Source organism: Lutra lutra, chromosome 8 (genome assembly GCF_902655055.1).
Source record: "Lutra lutra chromosome 8, mLutLut1.2, whole genome shotgun sequence".
Classification (NCBI taxonomy): domain Eukaryota; kingdom Metazoa; phylum Chordata; class Mammalia; order Carnivora; family Mustelidae; genus Lutra; species Lutra lutra.
Genome location: NC_062285.1, coordinates 128,195,761 through 128,218,562, shown reverse-complemented (window position 1 = coordinate 128,218,562; position 22,802 = coordinate 128,195,761). Strand labels below are relative to the sequence as shown.

Here is a 22,802-nt window from a genome sequence, read left to right as displayed (position 1 = left end):
AAACTTAATATCACCGTGGACTCCAGGATCTGACTCTCCCCACCCTCCAAGAGGAGAGAGAAAATCTCCCCCTCTTTGTTGCTGGAGTGGTAATGTTTGGGGAGAACAGAGCAGAGCAGACGGAGCACATCACCTTTCTTTCCATGACATAGAGCGTCTAAGAATGTGCGGTTGCCCCAGCCGGGGGTGACGGCTGACACCCCCTCAACCCCCAGCACACGCTGCTCAGCGGGCTTGCTGGCAAGGCAGCAGGGGGCTCTCATGGGCACAGGCAGACGAGGCCCCAAGCTCCCCACCAGACTGTGGATGCCGGGCAGCTGCATGTCTCCAGATGGACAAATACCTGCCACAGTCTCTGAACACACACACACACACACATGCACACACACGCACACACGTGTGCACACACACATGCACACACACACGTGCACACATACGCGCACATACACATCCCGAAATCAGCACATCTGCAAGGCACTCAGACCTCCCCCTACCATGTCCTTTCTCCATCTCAGCCCATAGCCCTGCAGTCCAGTGACACTGGTGACTCCCAGCTCGAAGAACCCACCTCGACTGAGTTCCTACATCCTGATTTCTGGTTTTGCACGCCTCCCCCATCCACACCCAGCTCAGGTTCACTCCCTGGGTGGATGCTTCTCCCAGCTCCCCTCTAGACCCAAGTCTCAGTCCCTGTCACCCCAACCAGAACCTTACCACTGGGGCTGTGTTAGTTTCCACCAGCCACCCCATCCTCCACTAGCACACCCCAGGGCCTCCCATCTAGAAGACAGAGCTGTCCTCACAGTCAAGCACTCAGGACCCAGTGGTGTGGCCTTCTTGCGGGGCATGTATAATCCCTCTGCTCTGGTGCCAGTGAGACCTTGGCAGCCAAGTTTGGGTGTGATAGCCGGGTGGCTGCTTAACCAAAGGGGAGATAAGTCACGATGGAGTTTGTCACTGTCACACCAAAGGAGATGAAAGGATTGAACAGAGCAATCTTTCTGCCGCCTACCCAAACCCTAATTCTAAATCAGCACAGTCCTGGCTACTGGCCTCGACTAGATCTAACGGACAGCCCCTTGCAAGTGGGTCTATATGCCTCCAACACTGCTGGTTCAATGGCAGCAGGGTCTGGGGGAGAAACTTCAGTCCCAGGAGACAAATAACTAAGATGTTTGCAATCTCATCCCTGGGACCTATTTCCTCCAGAAAGTGAGAACAATCGGAAGGTTGAAGGCCAAGAAGGAGAGGGAAGGGAGTGAATGGGTGCGGCAGGCTGACGGGACCCAGCCCGGAAGACTACAGAACGGAGATCAGCACTTTTCCACAGGACGTCAGAAGAAATCTGCACCTCTGCATTCCCCCCGCCCCCCACAAATGCTTTCCACGCTCCTGACAGTCAGTTTCAATCCACCTGTCATTGCCAATCTTCGCGGTCCAGAAACACTTAGCAAAAAGAAGCCTACGGTAAGTTCCAGAACTCTGGCAGAATCCCCATCAGAAATAGAGGCAAGGGCTCCCCGCCACACTCCATGAATTCTTGCAGTTTTGTAAAATTTGGCAAGTATGTATTTGACAAGACATATAACAAACATATGAGAAAACATATGTTTTGTCAAATACATAGATGCCAAATTGCTACAGTGGCTGAAATTGCAATCCAGGTCACAAACTTGGATTGTTGAAATGGGAAATCAGTGTCTATGTCTGCCCAGACAGCATGCAAAAGGACATTCTTAGCAGCATTATTTGTTATAACCCACCCCCACCAAAAAAACTAGAAACAATGTAACTGTCTATCAATAGAACGATGGTTTAATAATTGTGGTATATTCAGACAATAGACCCACAATACAGCAATGAAAAAGGGTTACTAGAACCTGCATTTCATCTCAGACATGTTAAGCAGAAGACAACAAGCTTAGAATTTCATTTATATAAAGCTCAGAAACGGGCAAAATTCATCAAAGGTAACAAATGGTAGTTACCTTTAGGGAGTGACCAGAAGGGGCAGAAGAGAAACTTCTGGGCCTTCATAAAGTTCTGTTTCTTGATTTGAGTGCTGGTAACATGAAAGTATTTCTTTGCAAAAATTCATCAACCTGTACGTTTTTGTTACTTTGTTATTTGTTTTTGTGTTATATTCTGTTGTTGATTATAGGCTTCTATTGCAATTGAATAAAGCTAGAACCAAACAAACCGGTTCTGAAGTATTCATAATTGAAACCAAAACAAGAAGCACTTGAATTAAACTTGGAGAAGATTTCCTATTTGAAGAAGCTTCAGCCTTTTTTTAAAGTTTTTATTTAAAATTCAGTTAACATACTATTAGTTTCACATCAACCTATACATTATAAGTTTGTATACTTTATGTATATTATATTTTAGTAAGACATGTATATGCTATATGCATCTATATATATATGTATGATGCACATACACACACACACACAGCCCACACGAATGTGCCAGGAACTAGGGATTTGAGACTTTAAAAACTGCACAATCCACGTCCTTCTGGAATTTAGGAGCAAGTAGGGGGAAAGAATTAAGCAAATAATCCCCAAAGGAATAAAGAATAACAAATTGTGGTAAGTCCTATAAAAGAATTCTAACACGAGGTGTGATTTAGACCTAGCATCCAGGAAGGCTTCTGTGAGGAAGTGAGGCTTCAGCTTACCTCTGCAGAGTGGGTAGAAGTTAGACCATCAGCCTTCAGGCAAAGCAAAGAAGACAGCAAAGGTTCCAAGCAAGATGCGCTTGGGAGGGACCAACAGATGGGACTCAGGATCGGGGGGCGGCCGGAAGTGAGAAGCAGAGGTGCATAAGACCAGAAAGGTGGCATACTGGGTAAGTTTCAGGGAACCACCGGAAGGGTTCTGAATTCATTCTGAGAGCAGTGGGGAGTCGTTGGATGCTTTTGCACAGACAGCCACACAATCCAATTTGTGTTAGTAGTACCTGCCATTTGTGCATAGCAAAGATTGCAAAGAGGTAAAGGAACAAAGGGGAGACCTGCTCAGAGGTAGCTACAATAGATATGGACTACAGGGCTGGGATGGAGAGTAGATTATTGATTCCACTTCCTGAAATTACAATCTAACAGCAGCTTGGTGAAGAGCTGAAAGAAAATTTATAATAAGTCTAAGCAAAACCAACAACAACAAATAAAACCTTTAGTGGCTGACAGTTATCCTTGTGCTTTTATCCATGATGTGGATCCATGTACTTCATACCCTTTACTTCAGGGAGATTGCATTCAAAATTGGCCCCCAAGCCCTCTTTCAATCCTGAATCTAAATATTTTTCTATCACGTTTGGCCAGGAGCAGTCAGGCGCAGCATGGGGCATATCAGGGACGGTGTGCAGCTTATCCTAATAACTAACACCCATGGGGCACTTGCCATTCGCCAAACATCCTTTTTAGTGTTGATGTTATGTTGTGTTTGATTCTCATGACAACTGTCTTAGGAAGGTACTGGTTTTTTGCACAGAGGCAGAGAGAGGTGAGGCAGAGAGAGGTGTCCCCAATTCCCTAGCTACTGAAAAGCAGGTGGTGCAATTTAACAATAGGCTGTAGTTCCTCTGGAGATCAAACCTTTGATCTTGACCTTTCGGGAACCTTTGACTAACAGAGTAATTTCCAGGCATATCAAAGAATGCTGGAGTTTGTTTGCGCTTCCGATTTGGTTAAATTAATTGTTTTGTTTTTTCCTTTATTGAAGTACACATTCCTGGAAGTTAAAGAGCTTCTCCTGAAAGTCAGCTGGAAGCCGTTGACAGCTAGACATTGGGTGCTTGGTGTTCTTCATGACATGTGAATCAGTCAAACCAACCACTGTCGGCTTTGAAAGTCTATGCTGAATTCCAAAACATTTGGCAATTTCAACTGCATTAATGGCATTTCCTGAAATATGATGAAAACCTGTGAATTCAGCAGTTCTTATTTCGATGATGTTCTATCCTAGTATAATTTCTTTGAAGAAGTTTCATGAGTGGGGACAACATTAAGTAATAGTCAACTCTGTAAGGTGCTACCAAATTAAGTAACTCAACTGAAGTGACAATCAGACGAAGAAAGGCAGGTCACACTGTGTGCTGGGATTTGCTGGCGATAACTGTCTGTTATCGCTGATTCTGGGCTGAGCAGATGCCAAGTTTCTTTTGACATAGATTATAAGACACAACCCCTTTTCATAAGAACATAAAACATGTGAACTACTGATTTTCAGATTGAAGGAAATAGGGTATTTTGGAACTAGAATCTCCCTTTCTTCTAAGCAAGAAGTCAATCTCCCACATGACAGGAGCCTGCCCCCTTTACCTTTCTAGACTGGCTTTCTTTCCTCTTATCCTAGACTTCCAAATACTCTCCCCTGCTCCAGTTACCTCATGTCCCTCTAACCCAAATACAACAACTGTAAAGTAAACACAGTGTAAGGGTGTGGCCTCTGCTTAAAAGTGGAATTGCCTCATACTTTATTGTCACCATTCATTCGTCTTATGACCATGAGGACATTACTCTGAGTTCAATTTCTCCTCCAAAAAAATGAAGATAATAGTGCCTACCTCTTGGGGTTTTAGGAAGATTAAGTGAGAGCATACATAGAAATAATTTAACATATAGTCTTGCACCCAGTGATTTAGCCAAGGATGTTAGCTGCAGTTATTACTATTACTATTACAGGATATTGGTTAATATTGACATTAATTAATATTAATATCATTATCATAGTAGTAGATCTCTTACTAACTAAGATCCCTAGTCGACTGATTAAGTTAAATAGCCAAATCAAGTGAGAAATTAATAATAATAATTATAATTGTAATAATATATTCAAACATCTAACTCTGCCTATATCGGATAGCTTGCAGCAGATCATTTATGCCAAGAAAAAACTAGAAGGGCTGATTAAAATGCAAATACAAATCTGTTCAAAGTCTCCTGGAAGTTGCTGATGCAGCCAGTACAGGAGAATTCAAGATCCTGGAGAGCAGGTAACCACAGACAGGTGAGCCAACAATCCTTCTCTCTTTCCCCTCATGGCATTTGCAAGGTGTTCAGGCAGAGGACAATTGTTAAGGGCAGTGATGCCAGGAAGGTTTTCAAAAATCTCACAGAGCTGGGACGATAAAAGGTTATAGTGTATGGCTTCCAATCAAGTGAAGAATTGAGAGTCCAAGGTCTCTGAGAGAAGACAAGCATAGAGAAGCAAGCCCAACCCTCTTTTTCCTCAAAGCTTTTGTCCAGAACAGAAGGTTAAGATGTGGAGCAGAAATGTGATGAAAATTTTAATCCAGGATTCTGTTGACTGTGTAAGATTCTAATACAGAAACTCAATAATCAAGGATTTTGTTTTGTTTGCATTTAAAATTCATTTTTGAAGAGAATTAGAGTAGAAGATTTCCAGAGCTCATGTTCTTACTAGGCTGTATGGACTTGGTAGCCCAGGCTTTAATCTTGATCTCTTTAGCACATTTTGGCTTAACTACATTTTCAGGAATCAAGGACTCCTGGAGTTTGCCTAAAATAGTACTATATCTAATTTAAAAGTTAAGTCTGTAATTAAAAACCTCCCCCCAAAAATGTCTCTGGGCCCGGAAGACTTCACTGGTGAATTCTTCTAAATATTTAAAGAAGAAATAACACTCATCTTAAACAACTCTTCCAAATAAAATTTAAAAAAAACAAAACTTTTTTCCCCGGCTTATCTTGTCATGTCAGCAGAGTCTTGAAAACAAACCTAGCAAGGACATTATAAGAATTGAAAATTACAGTTCAATATCTCTTATAAACATAGAAAAATCAAAACCAAATGTTGTTGTCCAACCATATATAAAAAGAATGATATGTAACAACCAAGTTTGATTTATTTCAGTAATGCAAGGTTGGTTTTATGTTCAAAATTCATCAATCAATGTAATTTACCAATTAATTTGATATAAGAGAAAAATCATAGGATTATCTCAATAAATGAATAAAAGGCATGTATAAAGCCAATATCCACTCATGAATTCTAAAAATCTTGGCAAACTTCACCTGGAATGGAAGGAAATTTTATAATCTGATAAGTATATATATTTTAAAAGCTACAGAAAACATACTTAACAGTGAAATATCAAAAGTGTCCATCTGAGGGGCGCCTGGGTGGCTCAGTGGGTTAAAGCCTCTGCCTTCGGCTCAGGTCATGATCCCAGAATCCTGGGATCGGGTCCCGCATCAGGCTCTCTGCTCAGCAGGGAGCCTGCTTCCTCCTCTCTCTCTCTGCCTGCCTCTCTGCCTCCTTGTGATCTCTGTCTGTCAAATAAATAAATAAAATCTTTTAAAAAAAATGTCCATCTGAGATCAAGAGTGAGACAAGAGTATCCACTACCAGCATTTTAGTCAACATTGTACTGGAAGTCATGGAATAAAGAAAGAAAGAAAGAAAGAAGGAAAGAAAGAAAGAAATATGAAAAAATAAATGAAAAGTATAAGGATTGAAAAAAAAGAAAAAATGTTGCCCTTATTGACAAATAATATGATTGTATACATAGAAAAGCCAAAAGAGTCTTCAGACAAATAATTAAATTAATAAGGGAAGTTAGCAAGGGTTAAGCAGAGCAACTATCAATGTATTTTAAAATAATATTGGATACACTATCAATAAACGGTTAAAAAAGAAAATTTTAAAGCTACTTTATACAATAACATCAAAAAATACCAACTACTTAAAATTAAAACAAAATATGTAGGAAAGAAATGAAACAAGATGAAACCAGAGAGGGAGACAAAGCATAACAGACTCTTAATCCTATGAAACAAACTGAGGGTTGCTGGAGGGAAGGAAGTTTGGTGGGATGGGGTGTCTGCATGATGGCCATCGGGAAAGGTGTGTATTGTGGGAAGTGTTGGGTGTTGTGTAAGACTGATGAATCACAGAGCTGTACCCTTGAAACAAATAATACATTATATGTTAATTTAAAAATAAATAAACAAAATTTAAAAAATAAAAAATAAGAAAATAAAATTTAAAAATATATGTATGACTTTTACGCCAAAGACTGGAAAGCCTTACTGAGAGGAATTTTACAAGACTTAAGTAAGTTGAAGGATCTGCTATGTTGTCATGGAGAAGAAGACTTGATCATTTGAAAGTGTCAGTTATTCCCAAATGGATCAATAGATTCAATGATATTCCCATCGGAGAGGAATGTGTGAGTGTGTGTGTATGTGCACGCGCATGCACATGTAGAGAGAGAGAATTAAACTGCTGTTCTAACATTTATATGAGAAAGACCAAGAATAGCCAAAATAATGTTGGAAAATAAGAAAAAAATCAAGGACTTACATTACCAGCTATTAAACCTTATTATAAAGCGACAGTGATTAAGGTAGTGTGGCATTGGTGAAAGGATAGACAAACACACAGAATTAAACAGAAATTCCAAAAACGAAGATGAAAATGCATGAGGGAGGAAAGGGTGGTCTCTTTAATAAATGGGGCTTGCTCATTGTACATCCATATAAAAAAAAGAAAGAAAGCATCCTCATCCTAACATACACTACACATGAAAATCAATTCCAGGTGTACTATAGATCCAAATAGGAAAGGTAAAACAATAAAGCTTTTAGGATCTAACTTCAGAGAATATTCTCATGATCATAAACAGAACCATAAGAGAAAAGATGACTAATTGTACTGTGATAACATCAAGAAGGTCTGTTTCTCAAAGACAGTCCCAAGAAAATTAAAAGACAGGCCACAGAGTGGAAGAAGATATTTGTGATACACACATTCAATGGAGGACTGAAATCTAGACTATACAGAAAAAGAAAAAATATCTATAAATCTCTAAGAAATGATGTTGACATTCCAAGAGAAAAACAGAAAAAATGACTTACTTGAATAGCCACTTCATATGGTGACTAACATAACACAATTAAAAAAAAAACATATCATATACTTCAACTTACTCTTCACCTAGCACTGTACCTGAGAATAGTAGATTTTGGGGCACCTGGGTAGCTCAGTTGGTTAAGCAACTGCCTCTGGCTCAGGTCATGATCCCGGAATCCTAGGATCAAGTCCCGCATCGGGCTCCCAGCTCCACGGGGAGTCTGCGTCTCCCTCTGACCTTGTCCCCTCTCATGCTCTCTCTCACTCTCTCTCTCTTAAATAAAATAAAATCTTTTAAAAAATCATATCATCCTCAATCAGTAAAAACTGAAACCTTTTTTAAAAAAAAGAATAGTAGATTTTGAATAAATATTTATTGATTTAAAAAAAAAGGCCAATAAGCATTTGAAAATGTGCTCCTCTTCATGGAAATGCAAATTCATGATTCACCTGAGCTCTGGGGATCTTGCTTCTAAATATGACTCTCCAATAGAGGGGATGAAGGCTCCTTTGAGAAATGGATAATTCTAAGGCTGGAGTGGGGCAAATATAGCATGACCCAGGAGTGCCTTATAGTCCCAGGAAGTAAAACAGTGCTTAAAAAAAGGGGGGGGGGACTGGGAAGCCACCCTGAAAGTTTTCCCAATAGCCAATGCTGGGAAAATTTGAGCAACAAAGAAATAAAGTAGTAGTGGATTATAACCCAAAGTACAAAATGAATATACATGAGTCCATACTGATAGGAACAAATGCATGAACCCATGCGTGCATGAGGAAGATACAAATGAAATCAAGTTCTCCCTTCCCACCCCGCCTTGAGGGTGGTTAGACACAGTGGCTCACTTCCAAACTACAGAACAGAGAAAGGAAAAATGGAGATTTTGCAATGAGAAACCCAGCAAATGCTATCTTAACCAAGTGAAGGTTAACCTCATCAGTGATGTCATGTGGTTGGTATGTAGTCCTTAATTATGCTGTAATGAGAAGAGCATTTCACCTCTGTGGCATTCTTTCCAAAAATCGTTAACCCCATTCTAGTAATGACATCAGACAGACCCAGATTAAAGGCTAGGTTGCAGGCTACCTTGCCAGCATTTCTCAATACGATCAAGGTCATAAAAACAAAGGAAAGACTGGAAATCTGTCACAGACCCGAGGAGGCTGGGGAGGCTTGACAACTCACTGCAGTGCGGTTCCCTGGAATGGCTCCTGGAACAGAAAGAGGAAAATAATAGAAAAACTGATGAAATCCAAATAAAGTTTGGAGTTTACTTAATAGTCATGTACCAATGTCAGTTTCCTAGCTTCAACCAATACATTATGGTAATGTAAGATGTGAACAATGGAGTGAACTGGGTGAGGTCAACACAGGAACTCTGTGTACTATCTTTGCCACTTTTTTTTAAAATCTAAAATTATTCCACAATAAAAGAGGTCCTAAAAACAAACAGTAAGATGCCACATCACCCCCCCCATCAATAGCTAAAATTAGGAACACAACAATGGCACAGGCAAACCCAAATATTTGCAAGGATGTTGGAAATACTGGACCTTTCATACTCTATGGCGAAAAGCATAAACTAACACAACTACTTTGTTGTGTTAGTGTCAGCCAGTATCTACAAAACTTGAATACCAGTACAACTTAGGGCCCAGCAATTTTCCTCCTAGAAGGATTCTCAAAAGAAAAGCATACATATGTTTGTCACAAGGTCTGTATAAAAATGTGTATTACAGCGCCATTCTCAATAGCCAGACATTGGAAACAATATCCTCCAATAATAAAATGGATAAATAAATTGGGTTATTTGCCACCTCCAAAGCACCATTAAACTTAGATGGGGGGGAACTATCCAGATGTGGTCTTATTTTGCTAAAGATCACATATTTTGCTAAAGCATCTCTTGTTGGCTACCATTTATTGAGTGCTTACTGTGCACCACTATAGCTCATGGACTACTAGACAAGACTGACCCAATTATTGCTAACTTAACAACATAGGGGGATTTTGCAAACATAGTCCCAAACATAAGAAGTCAAGCCAAAAACACAAAACAAAAAACATTCTGCTTGATTTATAAAATAGGCAAAATAACGAATGTTGATAGGAGTCAGGGTAGTGGTCACATTTGAGGCAAGAGCGTGTAATGATTGGAATAAGACACGAGGAAAGATTTTGGGAGTCCTGGCAAAGTTCTGTTTCCTGAGCTGGTTGCTGGTGATGCTGGGTGTTTGCTTTGTAAAACTCCATCTCGCTGTCCTCCTAGATCGGTGCTCTTTTCTCTATGTATGTTACACTTCAATAAAAACTTTTCTTAAAGCTAAAAAATGATACATAATACTTCAAACCTGTTTAATTTTAACTTAAAGCATATAAATGCACATTCATTCACCACCCTTTTGATGTGGAGCCAAGGCTTTTCTTTGAGAAGGGATCTGCTGACTGGAGCTTCTTGTCATCTTTCTTACATAAACCACACCCATAATGCATCATCTACAATTTCCAGCGTCAGTTGCTTTGAAGTAGAGTGAGACCTTAAAGACCCTTGTAAAGCAATTGGAGTATAAAATCTTGCTAGAATTTTATGATTTCCCCAATTCTTTCATTGTCTCAACCACACCCAATTCTATAGCAAATTTTTTTTTTGCAATTCTCCTAAGTTAAGTCTTTTCAAAGCTTTCAACTCAGCCTTCATAGAAGACAGTTGTCCTTTTTTTCACACTTAGTTTATTTTTGTGGCTAATATTGCATTCAGTGACTAACAGGTAAGGCTGGCATAAATAGATCTGGAACCCAACACAAATGATTCTCGATAAACATACGATTCTAGATGGCAGCAGACATATGTGGGTGTCCTGGAGAGCAGCCCACATTTAAGGGCACTTTCCATGACGTGGGCATGCATTCATCAATGTGTTCTACAGAGGAAATCAAGAGCTTCAGTGAAACCCTTATGTCTGTCAAGTGGATCACCTTTCACTTGGGTCACTTAGAGGGCCCCTAAATAATTGCCATCCAAGTACCTTTTTCCCCCCCTAAGGTACAAAGCATGCACCTGCTTCCTGCCTGAAACCCTTTAAATGTAGAGTGCCTGGTGTACATTGGGTGCTCAGCAAATAGACGATGAATGAGTGAATGACTAAACAAATGGATACATGCATTGTCAGTTCCTCCAGGACAAATGTCCAACACTTTGGCCTGTCCTGCAAGGCCCTGACCGGCAGATCTTGCTCACCTACCTGGCCTGATCTTACATCCCCTCTCATGCACCCCATGCTGCACCACCAGCAAGCATCTCATGATCGCTGACCATGGGCTACTGCACATGCTGGTCCTCTGCTGGAGGTGCTCTCTTCCATCGCCTTCCCTACATGTGTAAGGCTCAACCATTCCTGCCTCCCCAAGTCTGTCCCTGGTGCATCCTGGCAGATTCCAATACCTCTGATCTCCTTCTTTACAGATCCTGCTACTATCGTGCCTTGCCCTTGCCTGTCTCTGCCATAGAGAATACAACAGAGAGAACTGAAGGCTAGAATTCAGCCTCTTTATTTGGTTTTGTAGCCCCATTGTCTAGCTCAGCCTTAGAACAGAGTTGGTGTTCAACACAAGTGGGAAAGCAGGCGTTGGCTTGTCTGAATTCAGATCCTGGCTTTGCCACTTGATAGCTATGGAGCCTTGGGCAGATTCCTTCTCCAACACTCTGTTCCTTGTAAAATAAGAGTGGTGATGTCTCCTTCTCAGTGTTCCTGTGAAGACAAAATAAGATCTCCTTTGTAAAGAGCCTGGTCTACACAAAGTACCCAATACCCAGAATCTAAAAACATGTGAGCATGCCCACTCTCAAGGTCTAACTAACTGTCCATCTATGGAAGTCAAGATATGATGAGAACCCCCATATCTGCACAGGGTGGGGACTCAATAAATATTTGCTGAGGAGATGACTGAGGCTCTTCTGTCCCTTGTCCCTTCCCTTTGTCCTGCTCCCCTCTCTGCCCTTACCACCACTTTACACATCTAGGCCCCTAGCTCTGTGAGTAATTTGAAATTAAAATCCCAAAGTTATTTTTCATAAGCAAGAACAGTCACTCCTGGGTCTGCTGGCACAGCACCCTGACAGGGGCTGGCAACAGCCGATTCACAGTGAGCCTTGCCAGGGGGCTGTGCACATGCTTCTAAGAATAACTCAGTGTCCAAGAATTCGGCCTGTTCTATCACAGGCTGGGGCCGGCGTGCAGCTGGTTTGCATTAGCGCCGAGAGCGATGCTAGTCCACTTTACTCTAGGGAGGCTGATGCACCTCCTTCCCTGCCTTTGCTCCCGCTCTGGGCTGCCGCTCAATAGCCAGAGCCTTCACTGAACAGTCTTGAAAGCACCCGGAAGGGACCTGGTCAGAGGTAAACTGCGGAGTAGATGAAGTTTGCCTTCTGGGTCCTTTCATCTCGCATCTGGGTCATACATCACACTTCCATTTGGGTGTCATCCTGAGTCCTTCAAACCTCCGTTCAAACCTGCCCTCACAAGAGCAAGCTGATGCTGGGGTTGTTCCTGACCCTCTCTTCATTCATTCATTCACTCATTTCTACACTGTTGTTTTGTTTTGTTTTTCCAATTAATTTTTACACTGTTGATTGAATAGCAAAACTAGAGGAGACCTAGGAGTTCACTTAGGGAGGAAACTTTATAGTGGTTCTTAGGGTCGAGGGACAGCACCTGCTCCTAGGGGCATTTGGAAAAGTCTGGGAGCCCTTATTTTGGGGGTGGCACAAAAAGAAAGGACCTTACTGGCATATGGTGGGCAAGAACTAGGGACACAAAGTGCCCTGCAATTCACAGAACATTCGCACATGAAGACTTGTCCTGCCAAAAACGTCAATAGTGTCCTCCTTGTGAAACACAGCAGGAGTGAGCTGTGTCATCCCCCACCCATCCTTTCTCCTCCTCCTCCATAGCATATTGGTGATAAGCACAGGCTCCCTCATTCCTGGTCTCTACGTGTCTTATCTTCAAACATTTGAAATGGATTTGTTTTATGGAGAGGAAAAGACAGGGGGCCATGGAGTCAAAAAGACCAGGACAAATTGTTCTGTTTCTGCCACTTCCTCTGTGGAAACTCAACAGAGTTAATGATTCTTAGAGCCCCAAACTCATCGGTGTAATGCTTCCCACAGTATCTACGGTGATAAAGTGATTGTAAGAATGGCCATCATTCTGCAAAATCCCTAGAAGTGAGCAATATGGCTCAACTGTGAGAATTAAATAAGAGAACTCACACAGAGTATTGGATGCATAACAGACATTGAATACACTGTAGATATTACATGTCAAGTGGCGCACACTGTGCCTGGCATGAAATAGAATTGCCACAAATTCCCATCCCTTTCCCTCCCTTCCTCCTCCCATAGATGGCATGTGACTCACTGAAAGTCCCCTATGATTTGTTCGATAGGGCTCATGAAAAAGACACAGTCCCTACTTACAGAGAATTTAAAAATTAGAGGTTCCGATAAGATATATATATATTTATATATATGACAGTGAGACAAGTATCAAATGTACTAAACTCTAAAAATTTGCAATCCACCCCTTCCACACCTTACCTCCCACTATCCCAAAAGGAATGACGTTTTGATCATTTGGTCCATTACCAGGTCTCTATCATGCTCCCAGAGGGAGTAAACAGAGGACGGTAGAAGCCATATTGTCCTAACTAAGACCAGGTGAGGCAGAAGAAGGGAAGGGTGGACAAAGAAGACATGGAAGATGTGAGAAAGAAGGGGAGAGAATGAGAAGCAGCTTACTGGAGCAGTGGACCTTGGGATGAGATATCCTGTATGGGTGTTTGGAGATTACCAAGGTACTAGTGTACTTTGCCATGTGGAGACTAGAATCAGAGTAGCCCCAGTGTGAGCTCCTGAGATAAGGTGATGATAGACTATAACTCCAAAAAGATTCTCCTAAAAGATTTCTACAAAGCCTTTTGCATACCCACAAGGTCCAGGTTCTCGCTTCCCTTCCCTCATGCTCTCCATACCACATCAACCCAGATCTAAAACCCAGTTCTTTCTTCAACTCCCTCTAAAACCTTCTTGCTCAAAGCTCTGTGAGAGGGCTAGACTTCCCTACAGGGGTGTAGGAGAGAATGGGATTACATCAACATTGTGCCCACAATGTCAGGGGGAGCGTCAGGCCCCTCTTTCTAAAAGACCTTTGCCACCCACCACAGAGCAGCGCTCTTCACTGTCCAAGGGCCCCACCCCACCTTGATAGGTCTCACCAATTCCTCCCTCTCTTCCCATCCCATCATCTCACTTCTATTCCCTGCCCCTCCCTCTCAGAAGCAGAAAGCAAATGCCTCTCTTTTCCTCTCCAGCAGAGCACCGGAGCCATCCCTGTATGTGCCTATAAGCCCACAAAAACCCCTGCCTTTTGGGATGCCTGTCCCCTTAATGAACAAATCAAGGTGTTTTGGTCAAAGTTGTTCACACTCTTAAAAAAAAAAAAATGAAGTCATTCTTCCAGGAATCTCCCAACTATGTTAATGTTAGTTAATACCTTGCTAGAGAGGAAAAACAATCTTTTTTATTCTTAAGAATTTATTTATTTATTTGACAGACAGAGACCACAACTAGGCAGAGAGGCAGGTCGGAGGGGGACGGGGGGTGGGGGGAAGCAGGTTCCCTGCTGAGCAGAGAGCCCAATGCAGGGCTTGATCACAGGACCTTGAGATCAGGACCTGAGCCAAGGCAGAGGCTTAACCCACTGAGCCACCCAGGTGCCCCAGGGAAAAACAATCTTAACCTGACAATGGCAAGTCCTCCTGTATGTGCTCTTTAGCATATGAAAGTTCTATTGAAATCTCCATTTTCCCTCACCTCCCCCAACCCCACAGTCTATAAAAAGCTGCCCATGACAACCACAATGCAGCAGCTCTTTCTGCCCATGGGTCCTGTCCCCTTACTTTAGTAAACCACCATTTTGCCCCCCCCCCCAAAAAGAAGAAGAAGAAGAAGAAGTCAGATCATAAACATTTCACCTCATTTTTCCCATCTGCAACTTAAATATGAAATCCAAATCGTTGAGAGAAATGAAGCATTACGGAAATCCGGGGGGCTGGTCTGAGAGGATTTCCTGAACAAGGCTGACTTTAAATAGACCCTTGGAAGATAGCTGGGATTTGGAAAGAACTGGAGAGGGAATCTGGAGGTATCACAACATAAGTAAAAAATGTGGAGGCTGAATTGGCACAGAATATACAAAGGAGGGAGAGGAACTTGCTCAGGCTGAAGCCAACAATGCATTGGCTGGTAGTTAAGGATAAAAATATGAGCACTGAGGTGTAATCATGATTGGAGGACTCTGAATGGATAAGGTTAAGAATCTGACCAAAATCTGATCTCTCCCTTGGGATAGGCTAATCCATTTTGGTGGATTTTTTTTTTCTTTAGAGAACCATATCAACGATCCTTTTAGATATGCAAAAGTAAAACAAGAATATGTTGGAGGAGACAGACTCCAGTAGGGTAAATACATCTAATTTAGGCAAACAAACATCATAGCCTGTTTTGTTATGCCCAAAGCCTCTCAGAGCTATGTCTCTGTGAACATTATGGGTTTGGGGGGGATGGAAAAATTTCTTTTCCATATGGATTTGTCTACCACTCAGCTGACCATTTTTTATTCTTTCAGAGTTGGTGTTTCTTCCTTCATACAGTTGTTTGCAGAAGGATCAGAATGCAAATGGACAGTGTGCCTTCTGTTCCCTTTGCAGAAGAGACAACAGGAGAAAGGGTTGGGGTTGCCTTTCGTACAACTCAACAAAGATCGTACATTGATGTTCATCAAACAGTGCCGTTGTTCTCATAGCCTGACTTCGCAAAGCTTTGCTGTAGTAACACTGAACTTACCAAATAAACTCATCCTAAGAAAAAAATGCTGTGTTCATTTATTTTAATATTTTAAGAATCTTCATAAAAAATTTTATTAATCTTTTGATGAAAAGATTCTTATAGTCTGTAACTACGATTTTTCCACACCCATCATCCACTCCCTTTGATTCTAGAAATAGCACTCTAGTTTTCCCTCAGAAGCCAGCCTTTTCTGCTTCTCAGGCACTCGGTTTCAATAGGAATGCTGCCCTGTCTCTGCGATATGTGGGGCAACAGCAGCATTACCATTCAGGGAATGCCATTTGCTGGCTTGGTGTTTGGTGGCCTGTCCTTTTCACCCAATCTGAAGATAGAAACCCAATCTCTCTATTTTAATTTTCTGCTTAGCTTTTTATCATTATGTGAAATCTTTTCTTATTATTCACTCATTTTTCTGTGGGGTGTGTGTGTATGTGTGTATTTCTCACTTCTGGAATGAAAGTGGGGATCGTGTATGTCTTCTTAATGCTATATCCCCAGGAACCTAAAATCCCACTTGAACATAGAAAATAATTCATGTATTCGATGGAATGGTTCAACAAACAATGAAACAATGAAATAGTTCAACAGTGGAAATGTAGCTTAAGTGGGTCCAAGAGTTAATTCTGGAAATGTTGTTGACATGATCAAGGAAGAGTCATTCAATTGTGAGGCTATAAACCTAGAGCTACCTCAGGTCACTCAGAGTAAAGCCCTCCACCCTAAGAATGAAGTCCATACCAAAAAAGATAGAAACAGGTGTAGAAAAGCAGGTTCCTGATAAAACCAGTGAACACCTAGGTCTAACTATGCCTGAACTCAGTTAACTCTGGATGTTTTGCTATTGGGATTCACAACTGTCAGACTACAGGTGTGTCTGTTGACCTTGCAACAGAGCCAGACTCAGTACTACAGAGCACCACAGGCCTGAGACGAGGGTTGTAGTCTCCCTCTAAGGATAGTGTCTGCATTGTACTCTTCCCAGAAATTTTTCCTGAAAAGAGGGAAAACCTGAGCAGGAAACATTAACATACACATTGTTTCCTGGGGGACCAAGGGAACAGCTCAAAACTCATGGAACAAGTACAGACACAACAGATACCATGGCCATGTGCCCACAATCTATTCTACTTCCCTCCACAGGAAAACTTCCTGAAGAAGGAAACCAGACATCATGTCCTTTTATAAAGAGTGCACGGTACTTGTTTAGTATTTCACTCTTGTGGCCCAGTGTGATACAGAAATTAAAACCATTGAACACATTGCCCAATGATCTGGGTTCCAGTTCCTGCTCTTTTTGCCCTCTAAACTAAGGTCACAGAAACTTCCAATTGTTCCTTCAATATTTACCATCCACACTCTTAGGAGGGTTGTGTTTCTCTGATGATTCTTGATGAAAACAACTGACCAAAATTCAGATGAACTAGTTTAAGCCAAAGGGGGAACCAGCATATTTACAGACACTGGGAATCTTAAGAAGATTTTCCAGGAAGTCCAAATTGGAGTAAGTCCAAGACTAGATTACTGGGGACAATGCCCCCAGACATTCCTTAAAACTCTGGGGCACCTCAGAGAATGAGGGTTCTCTAGCTATGGCTAGAGCATCAAGAGATGAATGATTCTTCATATGACAGCCTGTTTCTTTTCATACACTTTCTCATCCACTTCTTTCTTCTGTGTCCTGACTCCATCATCTCTGCAGGCTGGACTAGGAGACAAGAGGACAGAAGCCTGTTTGCATATAACATGGCCCAGGAGATATGGTCCTACTATTAAGGGAAATAAGTTTGAAATACAATATTGAAGTCAGATTGTTGAGGAAGTATGCATTCATTCTATTGAAAATGGGTTATTATCTAAGACAGATAACACACACATCTAATATGGAACTTAAAGACGAATAAAAACATCTTGAATAGCATAGTCACATAGAAATATAATGCAAGTCACAAATGTAAATTTAAATTTTCTAATAACCACGTTACAAAAAGAAAAAGAAAAGGTGGATCTTGTTTTGATAATATATTTTATTTAACACAATATATTCAAAACTATTTCAATGTGTAATCAATATAAGGAATTTTTTCCTTCAATATAAGGGAATCATTAATGAGATATTTTATATTCTTTTTTCTCTTACCAAGTCTTCAAAGCCCAATACATCTTTTATATCTTAGTCTGGCCTTGTCCCATCTCAAGTGTTCAAAGTCATGATTAATGGTTATCATATTAGGCAACATAAATCTCAAAAATGTTAATGGGAAAATCATCACAGTGAATATCTGCCTTTCTTCTCCATTATAATTCTTTTCCTTGAGTGGTATCCTTGAATCATCCTCTCCAGAACCACCTTTCTCCTACTTAGCTCATATGCATTATGGATGGAGTTGATGCCATGCCAGATTCATAGGAGGTGGCTACTCAGGTCATTATATGGCTTTGGACATAGTGATTGGTTCAGGGGATGGACATATGACCCAATCAGAGTCATTGAAATATAGTGATTCTTTTGTTGGGACGTCTGAAAAAGAAACATCCTCTTTTCTGCAGGATTGAATATGGGAGCATATGACCCTGGAATACCAAAAGCCACCATGAAGAGCCAGAAATGAAGCCACCATGTTAAAGGTAGAGGAAGATAAAAAGAAATTCAGCTGTCATGGCCTAGAGAATTCCTGAGCTTTTCAGTTATATGGATCAATAAACTCTTTACTCAAACCAGTTTGAGTCTGGAGATTTTCTAAAGAGTCCCGATATAAAATGGAATATGTGCCCCACTCTCCTGGAGGAGGTAGTATAGACTCCTTTGTATCTTCTGAGAAGAGAAGTAACTTGACTGGTGATACCAGTAAATCCTGACATCCATTGAGCTACATGTATCAGGAGAGAGCATCACTTCCCTGAAAACAGCACAGTGTTTGTTTCTCATTCTCACTTTTCTCTTGTTGATTGGGATGATAGACCTAGCAAGGGATCTACTCTCTCTGTGCCAACTTTCCCCTCAGAAGTGACCTTACAAAAATAAAAGGATTCAATGGCAATAATATTAAAAACTGTTTGCCAACAAATTAGGTAACATAAATCAAATTTTTAAGATTCCGAAAAAGACACAACTACAGAAACTGACTCAAGAATAAATAGAAATTTGATGGGTGCCTGGGTGGCTCAGTGGGTTAAGCCTCTGCCTTCGGCTCAGGTCATGATCTCAGGGTCCTGGGATCGAGTCCCGCATCGGGCTCTCTGCTGGGCAGGGAGCCTGCTTCCTCCTCTCTCTCTCTCTGCCTGCCTCTCTGCCTACTTGTGGTCTCTCTCTGTCAAATGAATAAATAAATTCTTTAAAAAAAAAAAAAAGAATAAATAGAAATTTGAATATGCCTATAACAAGAGATTAAATTAACAATCAAAAAACCCCAGTGAACAGCCCAGGTGCAGATAGCAGCATAGGTAAACTCTACCAAACATATAAAGAATTAATATCTATCCTTCACAAACTCTTTTGAAGAGGAGGAAACACATTTCAACTCATTTGGGGAGGCCAGTATTACGCTGAATCCAAAATCAAATGTGTCATAAGGCAGATAACTATAGACCAATATCCCTTATGAGTATAGACACAAAAACTCTAGAAAATGTTAGTAAATAGAATTTAAACATAAATAAAAAAGGATTATGCATCATGACCAAGTGGAGTTTATGCCAGTAATTCAAGAATTGTTCAACACATGAAACCAGTATATGAAAATCAATCAGTGACTCATTAATTAAGTCAAAGAAAAAACACATTGTCATCTTAATAAACACAGAAAAAAGCATTTGATAAACTCCAGTACCCTTTCATGGTAAAAACATTTAACAAACTAGAAATTGAAAGTAACTTTCTCAATCTGATAAAGGGTATCTATGAATGGCCCACAGCTAACATCATACTTACTGGTGAAAAACAATGCTTTCTCTCTAGGATTAAGATAAAGCAAGGATGTGAACTCACCATTTCTATTCAACACTGTGCTAGCCAGTGCAATTAGGCAAGAAAAAAAGAAAAACCTGTCTAGGAAAGAAGAATGTAAAATTATTTCTATTCACAAATGACCTGATCTTGCATATAAGAAGGAATACGCTAAAAACTATTAAAGCCAGTAATGAGGTTAGCAAGGTTTCACAATACAGCATCAGTGTACAAAAAAGTCTGTTGCATTTCTATAAATTTTCAATATAGTCCAAAAATTAAATTGAGTAAACAACTCCATGTATGATATCATAAAAAATAAAATAATGAGGAATAAAATTAAATAAGCATAAGCTTCATACATTGAAAATTATAAAACGTTGCTGAAAAAAAATGAAAGAAACTAAATAATTAGAAAAGCAAACCATGTTCATAGATTGGGAGACTTACTATTGTTAAGATGATAATATTCTCCAAGTTGATTTATAGGGTCAAAGCAATCTCTACCAAAGTCTCAAATGCCCTTTTTGCAAAAATTGAGAAGCTTATAATAAAATTCACATGAAAATTTAAGGGACCAGGAATAGCCAAAACAATCTTGAAAAAGAACAAAGTTCAAGTATTCACACTTCCTGATCTTAAAACTTCAGATGTACAGTAATCAAGACAGTCTGCTACTGGCATAAAAATAGAAATACAGATCAGTGGAGTATAATTAAGAGACTAGAGATAAATCCTTAAATTTATGGTCAATTGACTTTCAAGAAGGATGCCAAGAGAATTAAACAGGGAAATGATAGTCTTTTCAACAAGTGGTCTGGGAAAACTGGACACCATGTGTAAAATAATGAAATTAGATCCCTACCTCACACTGTATACATAAATTAACTGAAAATCATCACAGACATAAATATAAAAGCTAAAACTATTTTTAATTTATCAAACTCTTAGAAGAAATCATAGAAGTAAATCTTCATGACCTTGGATTAAGCAACAATTTCTTAAAGATGTACAAAAAATGCAAGTGACAAAAAAATATTAAAATGGAAATAAAGGGGCGCTTGGGTGGCTCAGTGGGTTAAGCCGCTGCCTTTGGCTCAGGTCATGATCTCAGGGTCCTGGAATCGAGCCCCGCATCGGGCTCTCTGCTCAGCAGGGAGCCTGCTTCCTCCTCTCTCTCTGCCTGCCTCTCTGCCTGCCTGTGATCTCTCTCAATGTCAAATAAATAAATAAAATCTTTAAAAAAAAGAGAGAAAACTTTAAAAAAATAAATAAATAAATAAAAATAAAATGGAAATAAAATATTCTATGCTTTAAGGGATACTATCCATAAGCAAAAATACAAACTATACAATGGGAGAAAATATTTGCAAATCATATATCTGAAAAGGGACTTGTATCCAAAATATATTTTTTAAATCACAAATCAATACTAAAAAGACTACTCAATTTAAAAATGGGCAAAGGGAGCACCCAGGTAGCTCAGTTGGTTAAGTGACCAATTCTTGATTCCAGCTCAGGTAATGGTCTTGGGGTCATGAGATGAAGCCAGCAATGGGCTCCATGCTGGGTGTGGTGCTTGCTTAAGATTCTCTCCCTCTCCCTCTGACCCTCCCCTCCACTGGCACACTCTCTCACTCTCTCTCTAAAATTAATTGAGTAATTAATTACTCTCCAAAGTATTTGAAGAGGCATTTCTTCAAAGAAGATATACAAGTAGCCAATAAGCATATGAAAAGTTGCTCAAAATCATTAATCCTCAGGGAAATGCAATCAAAACCATAACAAAATATCACTTCATACCCACCAAGATGGATATAACCTAAAAAGCCATTGACCCCACAATGTACTGTCCTTTCCTGGAATACTGAAAGTCTTGGGAAGTTACACTACAAAAGATAATGCAGGGCATGAGGTCTATTATATAAATCCATATATGCATTAGTAAAATACTAGAAGAAAACTGTAGTAGTCAGCTCTATGTTATTTGTATTGATGTTTCTTAGGTTTGAGGTGTTTTTTCATATTTAATATTAATAGGAATATGTGTCATTCTTCTTTGAACTAAGTTATTTCACAATCCTATTGTGTTCAGGAAATTAATATTACAGAGAGTACTAAAAATAAAGGTAACTTCTTATGTGTATTTACTGAGTTTTACTTTACAGATTTATCTTCACAATTAAATTTGTTTATTCTAGGATTTTTTTGTGTTATTTCCATTCAAAAGTAAAAAATGGACTTCTTTCTGTAATAAAAAAAGAAAACGGACAATAACAAATATTGGCAAAGATGTGGAGATATTGGAACTCATATATTGCTTGCAGGAATATAAAATTATGCAGCATTGGGGTTCCTGGGTGATTCGGTCAGCTGAACATCCAACACTTGATTTTGGCTCTGGTCATAATATCTGGGTCATGGGGTCAAGCTGCAGGTCAGGCTCCACACCTGGCCTCACCCTCCCCCTCTGTCCTTCCCTCCACTCACACATGTGTGTCTCTCTCTCAGACAGATAAATACATCTTAAAAATAAATAATGAGGCCTCCTTGGAACACCGTTTGGCAGTTCTGCACAAAGTTAAATATTGAGTTATGACTTATTAATTCCACTCCTACGTATATGCCCAAAAGAATTGAAAACCATGTCCACACAAAATCTGTAAATGAATGTTCAAAGAAGAATTACTCATAATAGCCAATAATGGAAACAACCCAAATGTTCAACTGATGAACAGATATTCAAAATGTGGTATATCCATACAATGGAATATTATTCAGCCATAAAAAGGAATGAAGTACTGATACATGCTACAACATGGATAAACCTTGAAAACATTATGGTAAGTGAAAGAAGTCAATCACAAAGACCACAGATTGTATTTATGTGAAATGTTCACAATAGGCAAATATAGAGAAAGAAAACTAAGTAATAGTTACCTGGACCTGCAAGGGAAGAAGGTAGGGGGATAGAGAATGAGTGCTATTAGGTACAGAGTTCCTATTCGGGTAGATGAAATGTTCTGGAATTAGTGGTGATAGACACATCCCTCTGTGTATATATAAAAATCA

At 40.0% G+C, this 22,802-nt stretch overlaps 1 long non-coding RNA gene across 2 annotated transcripts in view; it reads right to left on the bottom strand.

Annotated features, from left to right (window-relative positions):
- The window catches only part of LOC125107911 (uncharacterized), a 112,946-nt gene that overhangs the window by 34,892 nt on the left and 55,252 nt on the right, over nucleotides 1-22,802 (bottom strand). Inside the window, exon 3 of one of the 2 annotated variants that reach the window (XR_007129704.1) lies at nucleotides 9,033-9,089. This is a non-coding gene — a long non-coding RNA (uncharacterized LOC125107911). Of the gene's footprint in view, nucleotides 1-9,032; nucleotides 9,090-10,951; nucleotides 11,628-22,802 lie in introns of those variants that run through there. The other variant, XR_007129705.1, reaches the window with a different exon arrangement.